Consider the following 10,462-nt stretch of genomic DNA (forward strand, 5'->3'; position numbering starts at 1 on the left):
AAGGCCCTGGGAGAGCGGTGGTCAGCTCAGGAACCAGCCCCAACACGTCCTCAGCCTAATCCCCAGAACCTGTGAGTGAGTTACCTTACAGAGCAAAGGGGGTTAAAATGAAGAATCGGAGACAAGGTCGTCCTGGGTCAGGGGGCCCTGAACCAATGACAGTGTCCTCGTCAGAGACAGAAGAGGAGGGACACAGACACAGAGGAGACGCCACGTGGAGACGGAGGCAGAGATGGGAGGGAGGCGGCCACCAGCCCAGGGACGCCTGGAGCCCCCAGGAGCTGGAAGGGGCAGGAGGGACCGTCCCCTGGGGCCCTCGGAGGGAGCGTGGCCCTGGGACACCTTGAGGGCAGACTCCTGGTCTCCAGGACTGGGGATGGTGACTTGTTCTTTTATGCTGCCCAGTTGGGTGTCACTTTTCACAGCCGCCCCAGGACACTTCACACGGTCACACCCCGTCCCGTGTGACACGCCCACATCCCCTCCACAGCTCCCTCTTTCCTGCGTGGGATCCTTTCTCCAACAAGGAGAATGACCTCTTCATCCTCATTAAATGCGTAAGCACATTAGCTTAAGCCCAGAACCCACAGAAAGCCTTTCAGGAGGCTTGAGTTATAGTCATCCAGCCTTTCCGTGTGTGTCCAGAATGTAGCCATAAAAACACATGCTCAGAAAACCCCTCAACATAAATCAGTTCTCATTTTAACGAAAAGTTCCATCATCCTTTGGGAGCACAAATCATCGCGTCCTATCACCCATGAGACAAGGGGTGACAGATGCTTTCTGTGGCTGCTTAAATTACGCAGGAGAATCAATTATGTTTTTAACAGAAAAAAAAAATGTTTTTTTTTCCCCTCAGACATTTTCCAGGCCTCGTGAGGTGCCTCTGGTTATTTTGGAAAAATACGTTGTAAAAATGTCTATGTTTGGTTAGCATCACTGCTTACCACATTTTCACATTTTCTTCAATTAAAAAAAAAAAAAATCCCTTAAGTCTACACATGGTGCCTCTGCATGCCTGCCAAAAAAAGAAAGCAAAAATACAAAAAAAAAAAAAAATAAAATAAAAAAAATAAAATAAAAACAAGAACAACAACAACAACAACAACAACAAAAACGGAAAAAAAACCCACATGATTTAAGAGGTGCTGAGTTTCCAAGGGCTGAGAGGCAACCAGTCTGAAGTCAAAATCGCTTTTTGCACAGTGCTGAGATGCAAACGCCAGTTAAACACGTGCGTACTCGCCTATTGCATTTTAAAAGCCCCAGGTTGTGTACACGCTCTCCCAAACAATTACATTTTATAACCAGCGAGCACACGATTTCCCATTGCATTATTTACCCAGCCCGGTTTTTCCGTCCTGTTTGCCTAACTGACCGCAGTTGGTGAGATAAAAAAAAAAAAACCCTGTAAAGAGGGAATTTTCTGTGTTCCTGGGCAAACCGCCCAGATTTCACAACTGGGTGGTCTCCACTTCTCACGCTGGAAATATGGGATTTCAGCGGAAGGTAAGGACGTTTTCATTTCTGCCTCGTTTGCGTGCATGCGTTTGCGTCTGAAACCCCTTGAAGGACACGGGTTGTAAATGTCTCCTGGGTAGAGGGTGTTTTTCATACAGCAGAGGCCATCAGCTGCGTTGGGCTCACCCACGGCTTAAATATCTGGGCGACCCCAGACTTTCTGGGGTCCTGCAAACATAAAAGCTGACCGGTGTTGGCTGGTCCCTTCCATCGATGACCCTCTGCCTGCTCACGTGGCATAGAACATTTTTCTGCAAACTCACCCACCTTCTCCAATTCCCCAAACCTGGGCAGACAGTGACTACCTGGGGTTTTTATGCCGTTTGCTTTACAGGGTGATCTCCAGCTCTCTTGCTGAAGCGACCTTTTCCTAGACCCACGCCATGAATAGTTTCCTGTCTCCCCACCCCCCAAGAAGTTACAATGATTTTCTATTTACAAGTAGGTATTTATTCTGTCTAGATATTGTTGTACCTAAACTGTGACCTAGGCATTGTTTGTTAGCAAATTGTTACCAAATCATCACAAATGTGGAGGCACCAACTACATACATTTTGCATCTTAGGTATCTGGGCCTGCACAGATACAATGTAACTTTCGCAGGGTTTGACTTCCTCTTTTGCCTCTGGCAGCTCATCTGACAGAGAATAATCTCCTTACCTTCAATGCAATTCAGTGGGAACCTGTAACTCCACCTGCAAAGTCTCCTTTTGCCACGCAGTGTGACATGTCCATGGCAGTGGCCCCAGGGACAGAAGGTCCCAGGGACCAAATTCACGCCCGTCACAGAGATTTAGTTTAATTTTCCTGTTTTCTTTCTGGGTCGCCAGTTACTCACCGCCATGTACTGAAGTATCCATCTTTCCCCCACTGTTCACGGCACTGCCATCTCTGCCACGCCCAGACTTTCCATTTACATGGGGACACGCTTCTGCTTGGTTGTCACCTTTTCCAACTCTTGCCCCAACCCTTCAGGCTGAAAAATCACTTTACATGTTGATATTTGATAGGGGAAGTCTCTAGCGCCCCCTCTTTCTTTCTTTCTTTCTTTTGTTTTCTTAAAAAATGTCTTGGTCCTTTTTTCTTTTATGAAGATCAGGGTCATTGTTTCACGTCCCTGAGAAATTCCCTATAGATGTCACAGGAAAGTGACTCTAAAAGCCTGCCTTCTGTAGGTATCTTATGTCTTTACATTTCTGTAGATATTCTCTCCTGCCCTCCTGTAAAAACAGAACTTTCTCAATAAAAAAAAACACACCGATGTGGGTTTGGTTGAACTTCTTTCCAGACACCTTGCTTTGTGTGTGTGTGCGTGTACCTTCAAAAATGGATCTTTTTTCACCCTTACAGGGTCTCATTCCTCTTTGATTTTCTATAGCAAACTTACTGACCCTTAGACGGCTGACGTGTGTATTTTCTATGTAGACAACTGCATTATTTAAAAATAACGACCCTTTCGGTTTGTTCCAATCTGGGCATCCCCGTTGTATTTTCTTCCGTGGGTGACAACACCAGGCGTTTACAAAATGTCATTTTATGCATGACTGAATGTGTCACTTCCCACTAATTCATTATGAACAAATTCAATAAATGTAGCACGTCTCAGATTCCTTAGTGAAACATAACAAGGAGAAGGGGCTTTGCTTCTGAGTTTAAGGGGGATTAGCAAGAAGACGGTGGTTACACGGGTCAAACACCCCCTTAGCCTCTGTCCCCGAAGTCCCGGGCAGCCTTCCCGTCTCGCAGGCCGTGGGGGATACAGACACCCAGCCTCCAGGCCTCCAGCTTGGCGCACGCTCCCTCCTGGTCTTCAGAGAAGACACTGACATCATTTCCTTTTGTCTTTCCTGAAGCAAAGCCCAGTTGTGATGGTGCTGTGTCCAGAACTCTGCTATGTCCTCAGGCAGGGAGGGGACAAACTTGTCTTATGACCACCCCCCACCCCCCGTGCATCCATTCCTGACGTCGTCGTGTGGCCGTCTATTGGGATGGAAGACAATGAAAATGGCCACGGGAGCAGCCCCGACTCCCTGCTCTAAAGAACCAGCAGAAAACTTTGCATTCCCCCAGCACCGTCAGCCACACCACCTTGGTCTGTAAATTCGTGCCTTCGCTCACCCCTGCCCCCACCTCGCCCCCCAGGAACAGGGCACTGATCCACGCGGCAAATACCCCAAGAGTTATAGGGGGACACACTAATTAGACACGAAGAACGTCTGCACGTCTCCGTGTGGAAAACGCATCAACCTCATCTTTACCTTGGGGGGTTTCATTTTACTCCCTACAGGGCCGTTGGACAGTGGGGTACGGGGGCCCTCCTGCTCAGCTTTCCCATACAACCCCCCAGCCCACGTCCAATTTTGGAAGCCGGCTGTGCTTCTCCCGTGGACAGAGGGTGTTCTGTCACCCTCACGGGCGTGTGGACGACACTCAGTCGTGCCTTTAGATGCCCTTGAGTTCAAGTTCGCTGGTGAAAAGCAGGAAAGGGGAGCGGGCAGCGAGCTGTGAGGCAGAGACTGAGGGGGCTGTGGCTGGCCGGCAGGGGTCCATGGCCAGCCCTACACCCCAAAGGCTGCTGGAGTCTGATGGATATTCACTCTGATGGGTGAGGGGAAAATGACACCGTTCCCAATGTCCCCTTTGACTGTCTTTATTGAGTAAGCTCAGACTTTCCTTTCCCAAGGGTCCAGAGGAAAGTTCCAGATAACGGGGTGAGGCAGCCCGATGGAACAAGTGTGTAGACATCACATACTTGGATCATGTTCTGAAGAGCCAAAGGCTCTGAGAAGTCCTGCAATCCAGAACTAGTTCCGCTTCATGTCACCCAGGAGACGCCGTGTTGTGTGACATTTATTAGCATGTGTTGGAAGCCCATTCCCCGGGACATAGCTCGGGAGCTCTTAGTTCTCCAAGCCCCAATAGTTGGACATTAATTACATGGTCTCCACTGGGTCTGCTGTCAACTGTTGCCTTAATGCACACGTTTGTCGAATAATTATTGTCTTTATTTCACACTCTCGCCAATGTATTCCCACATTTCTTCCCCAAATTCAGGTCTGATTGAGCTTCTTTAACGCCACTTCTGCGTGGACAGCTGTCCTTGGACCCACGCTGTGTGTTAGCAAAAAATGACCAGAAAGTTAGAAAACAGCGTCTCTGTTTTAGTTTTTATTTCTTTAGCCAGGCGGCTCAGATTTATTTTTCAAATACTTATTCGCTGTTCATAACCGTTTCCTTTGATAATGGGTTGGCACATAGACGTTTACAACGCTGAGCTTTGCAGACTAGGAGCAGCTCCTTTCTGTCTCTTATTTGTGGCTGTGCTGCTAAAACTCCTAGGGTGCTCTTACATGGCAATGATGTCCCCAGGTCACTGTAATACCTCACCCCTGAGGACACCAAGGGAATCCCCAGGCGTGGCAGCCACTGGTACCCAGTGAGAGATGAAATGACAGAGCGTGGCCCTGGAATGGACCCCCCAAGGTCCAGGCTTCTCGCTTCCAGTGTGTATAGGTCTATGAGCTGCTCAGCGTCCAGTAACGTCCCCACAATGGGCCTCGGCTCGTCAGGGTCACTGTTAGAATGTCCATCACACCCCAAGCCGGTTGCTCCTCTGGTACTGATGAAGGGTCTGGGATGCTGGCCCAGAATGTAGTCTCAGGGAGATCCGGATGGCTGTAGCATGGTCTGCTTCCAAGGGGTTTCTAGACAAATCTTTATGTCATCATTGTTCTCTGGGAAGGTTTGAACTGTACTGGAGGGAAAAGCTGTCCTCCAACCTTTTAGGTTCTGTACCCGAGGCCTGTGAATTCAACAGACGAAAGACAGATGAACATAAGGGAAAAAACCAAGAGTTGGTTTGCGTGCATTGTGCATGCATACAAAATTCAGTGACATGCTCACAGAGGGAAAAAAAAATTCCTGGACCTCTTGTAGGTTCTCTGGGGGCGGGGGCAGGGGCTGTAACTCAGATTGACCCACGATAGATGAACAGGAGGAAAACTCAGACGTTTCTTAGCATGGTATCACGCTTATACATAACAGTCCCCGGAGAGAGTGACTCCAAAGGATGGTTAGAACTGCCTTACAGTCCACGTTAAGCTCAACAAAGGGAAAGGGATTGGGGTCTCTGAACGGGCGAGGGCAGTGCTATCTGGTGAGCAAGAGTGTTTGTTTAGTGGGGTTTGTCAGGCAGACTCCAGCCGGGGCCTCCTCCACTGACAGGAGTCCTACGGAACCCGCTCTCCCCATGGGCCTTCCCCAGAGACATGGGAATTTCCTTGGCAGAGGAAAGCGTGAGCGATGCTGAGAGCTCATACCACCTGTGCTGGTTCCCTGTGGCCTGGAAGCCATGACAGGCCCTAAAAGGTACATTCGGGGACTGTGTGTCCTGGTCCTGTGGTGAGTCACTGGTGGGGGGTGAGTAGGATGAGGGTTCTACCCGCACTAACAGGTGCAGGTCACTGACAGGAAGAGAGATGATTTTTTGGAAAGATGAAGAGGGTTTTCTGAGAACGAGCAGGAGATAAGAAAGTCTGCGACGATGTTTGTCTACCCACAAACGAGAAGCGTCTCCATCTCCGTGGAGACATCTCCACCCCGAACAAGGAATGTGGGGTGAGTCTTACTGCCTTCTCAGTTCTGGGAGCTCTGCCCTGACCAGGAATTTACGGGGCCTCATTTCCCAGGAGCTGTTGCTTTGGGTCCCACAAGGGAAACTCCTGGAGCCTCTCCCCCCACCCCCCACCCCAGGGCATCTGTTGAATCTCAGATGTGTTCAGCCTGACGCAATCTTCACAGGAGTCTGTGCTGTGGGGTGGGTCCTCCCCAAAGCACAAACACACAGACAAGCCCGCCGTTTGGCAAAATGTGTTTTTAAGTCTCTTTATTCTGAATGGGCCTGGCCCAATGTATCTGGGTTTTTTGTTTAAAACCTTTCAGCACACCCCTGTTTCTCCTCTGTGGGAACTGCTGGGTGGACCACAGGTGCCACAGGAGGGGACAAGGGGTGGGCGGCTTCCTGCATCTTAGGCGAAGGCAGCGTGAAGCCCGGAGGTGACATCTGGGGGCCAGGGGTCACACTGTAAATAAGCACATTTGTGCGAAAGGCTCCTAGGACAGGAAAAGTAAAATGATGCCAGATCATCCCCAAATACAGTGAGACAGTCCTGCTGATAAGAAAAGAACTGGATAACATAAAAAATACATTAACCATAAAACGAGGCCACCCCCCCACACACTCCCCCCCCACACACACACCCACATAAACACAGAATTCAGAGGCTGCCTGTTCACCTTGCAAGCAGGAAATGCATTTGGAAGACAGCGGGAACCACGGGGGTGGTCTCGGGGGACACTAGGAAAGGAGCAGAGTTTTCACTCAGGTGTCTGGGGCTCTCCACTGATCAGACTGTCTGCTATTTAGTAGTTTTCACATTCTCGTGTTAAAAAAAAAAAATCTCCCTTCCCCGAGTTGGAGGCCACGTACAGCCTGCCGTCTGTGTTTCTGAAAACTCGATGCTTTAACATCCAGACGGAGAATTTGTACCCACCCGGACAGAGATCAGGGGGTCGGTCCAGAAGCAATTCATTTCTTCCACGGCTGAGCGTCCCCACGTGGCACCAGCGGCCCTGTCTGTCCTGGGACATCCTCCCTGCAGCCATCTGTGCCTGACTCCTGCTTCTGCTGCTGTCCTTGCAGACCCTCACCAAAGCTGCGTGTTCCCCTAGGAGCCAGCTTTGCAGACAGCTGGCCTGTGACCTGCCCATAAGCTCTATTTGTTGTTTTTCTTTCCCTCCCCACCCGCCCCTCTCCATCCACTTCCTCCTTTTTTGGCTATTCTTAGCCGTTGGCCATTTCAATGTACATTTTGAAAAGCGCTTGTGAAACACAACAGAAACAAACAAAGAAAGAAGCGTTGGTATTCGGATTGGACCTAGATGGGATTCTCCGGGCTGGCTGGCCATCCCTTCATTTATGTGGTTTTGTAAACTGTCCCCATCAGACGTCTTTCACGTCTTCGGTTGGAATGTTTTTCGTAGGCCTTTGATATCAGTGCTGCCACCAAGAGTGTCTTTCCTTGAATGTTGTAAATCTTTTTGCTGTTGTTGTTGTGACTGGGTCGCAACAAGGGATTTTTGTATCTTGATTTTGTGTTGGGCTCTTGCCAAGTCCACTCTCTTGGTTGTTGATTTACCGCTAGATTTTTTTTTTCGTGGGGTGGGGGCGATTTTCTAGATCCATAATTATGGGTCTGTTCGTCATTGTGGTTTTGTTTCTTCCGCTCTGGAACTTGCACTATTATTTCCATCTCTCTTCCTACCTATGGTTCCGGTTTTGGGTTTGGGCAATGCGTTCCCACTTTCTCTCTATCCGTCTCAGCCGGTGTGTATCAATTGTGTCCGTTTTCTAGAAGAATCAAATTTTAGTTTTGGTTCTGTCTCTTCTTCCATTTATTTTAATTACTTCGTCTCCAATGCTCTCTCTGAATTTATTTCACTGCTTCCCTCCCCCCAACCCCCACCCCTAACTTTTTGGGGTAACTGTTTAGTCTGTGGGTTTCTCTGTCTTCTTGCTTTTCTAATCTGGGCTTTTGGGCTGTTGCCCACAGCTTCTCAAACACAATGCTCAGATTATTTTTTCCCCCTGAAAATTATTTATTTATTTCTGTGACAGTTGACATTCCATAATATTTCGTATTTGCTGGATAATTTTCCATCACATGGCAATTAACTTTTCAATGAATCATTTTCAATTCACTTGTCACTGAATTTAAAAACACTTTTTTTTTTGAATGACTTTTCCATTGAGATTTCTTCCGTATCGTAGCCACTGAGATGTCTATTTTTACATGTCCCAATGTGATGGGGTTTCCAGCCCCCTTCCCGTCACTGGTTCCCAGGATGGTTTTCAGGGCCCATGCTTCGTCGGACGTGAGTTTCTTTAGGTTTCTTGAGATTGGCTCTATGGTTGTGGGGGAGGCAAAAAAACTGCCGTCTGTTCTCCTTGGTTCCACAGCAGGGTCTGTGAAATAAAGCGACGGCGGGAAGGTTCACAGGTGTACACATTTATGATTACTCATTTAGTGTAATGCAGATGACATCACAGGAAAAAAAGAATACCCCCCCCCCCCCAAGGGCTGGATTGAGAGCTCACATGTGGTCTTAGGACGGGGAGGGGTCAGTAAGTGAGTTTTAGAAAACCAAATGGCAGGTGAGACAGTTTGAGACAAAGTTTGGGTGTGGGCTTCACATCTAGTCTCCCGTCCTGTGACAAGAGTCCATCTCCCTGGTGGAGGACACTCCCGGGTCGATGACAAGTGAGTTTCATTTGCAGGCACGTTCTCACCAAACCTCCCTCTCTCCTGGCATCTTCTGGTTTCCAGTGCCTTCAGCTGAAAACAATCAACAGGCCAAAGACGCCCATTTTGGGGTGGGGGAGGGGGCTCTCGTGTCCCGAACTCTCTCACGGTCCATCGCTGTAAAGTGTTATGTGTCCTGGGAGACCATGTGCATCCCAAAAGCACTGGGAGCCCCTGAGACAGCCGCCAAGACAAAAGACCCCTGTGTTTAGCCGTGGGAGTGGTGGCCTGGACGGAGCGGGAGGCCACAGGTGTGGGTGGTCAGGAGCTGGGAGCGTCCGCTACCAGCTGCACGGACAGTGTCCCACGGCTGGAGCCGTGGCTGAGAACAGAGAGAAGTTAATGGGGAGAAATGCAAGGTTGTCGCCAGGTCTGAAAGTCAATTGCCCAACCTCAGGCCTGAGAAGATTCAGTTTACAGACAGTTAGGACCGGACAGCAGTGTTTCCACGTGGTCCCAGGCTCCAGGACCACTGGCCGGGGCTGCCCAGCAGGCCAGCAGGGTGCAGGCTTCTGCCCCAGGGACTCTCGCAGGTCCAGGGTACTCTTCCCGGCTGGAACCTGGGTGCTTCACACGTCACAGTGTAACAGCCCTTCCTCTTGGCATCACTGGACATGATCTGAGATGAGGGAAAAGCAGTTTGGGGGAAGCCAAATTCACAGACACTTAGAGAAGGTCTGCAAGAGAGAGCAGGTGGGGTGCTGAAAACACTCTTTCGTTAGAAATAATGTCTAACGTTCAGACAAGTTGCAAGAATAGTGCAAAGGCTCTCACACATTAGTCACTCAGGTTTACCAGTTGGTTTGCCTGTTGTCTGATTTGTGGGGTGTCTCCCTCTCTTGATTGATTAATAGATAGATTGATAGATAGATGATTGATAGATAGATAGATAGATAGATAGATAGATAGATTGATAGGTGATAGATGTGATGGACAGATGGCTGGTAGACAGACAGATAACACAGACAGAGGAAACCATATTTCTTCACAACAGTCCACTCTGCATCAAACCCGGCATAAAACACTCACGTCTACCTATTTGTACAAAGGCTCCTCTGCCACGTGAAACTTACAGTAAATCAACGTGTGTGCTTTCCTTCTGGTCATCTCTCTTTGTCACTTTAATATTCAGACCCAGCCAGGGACCCTAAATGGTTTTCTTCTCCTACATATATATACACACACGTACATATATACAAATATGCATATATTATAGAAGTATATGAAAACATGCATACATTATATAAGTATATATACAAATATGCATACATTATGTAAATATATACAAACATGCATACATTACATAAGTATAGATACAAATATGCATATATTATATAAGTATATGTACAAATATGCATATATTATATAAGTATATGTACAAATATCTGTACATGATATAAGCATAAACAAATATGCATATATTATGAAGTATATATACAAATACGCATACATTATGTAAATATATGTACAAATATGCATACATTATATAAGTATATACACAAATATGCGTACATGGCATAAGTGTAAACAAATATGCATACATTATGTGACTATATATGCAAATATGCATACATTATGTA

The sequence above is a fragment of the Rhinolophus sinicus genome, chromosome X, assembly GCF_036562045.2.
Source record: "Rhinolophus sinicus isolate RSC01 chromosome X, ASM3656204v1, whole genome shotgun sequence".
NCBI lineage: Eukaryota > Metazoa > Chordata > Mammalia > Chiroptera > Rhinolophidae > Rhinolophus > Rhinolophus sinicus.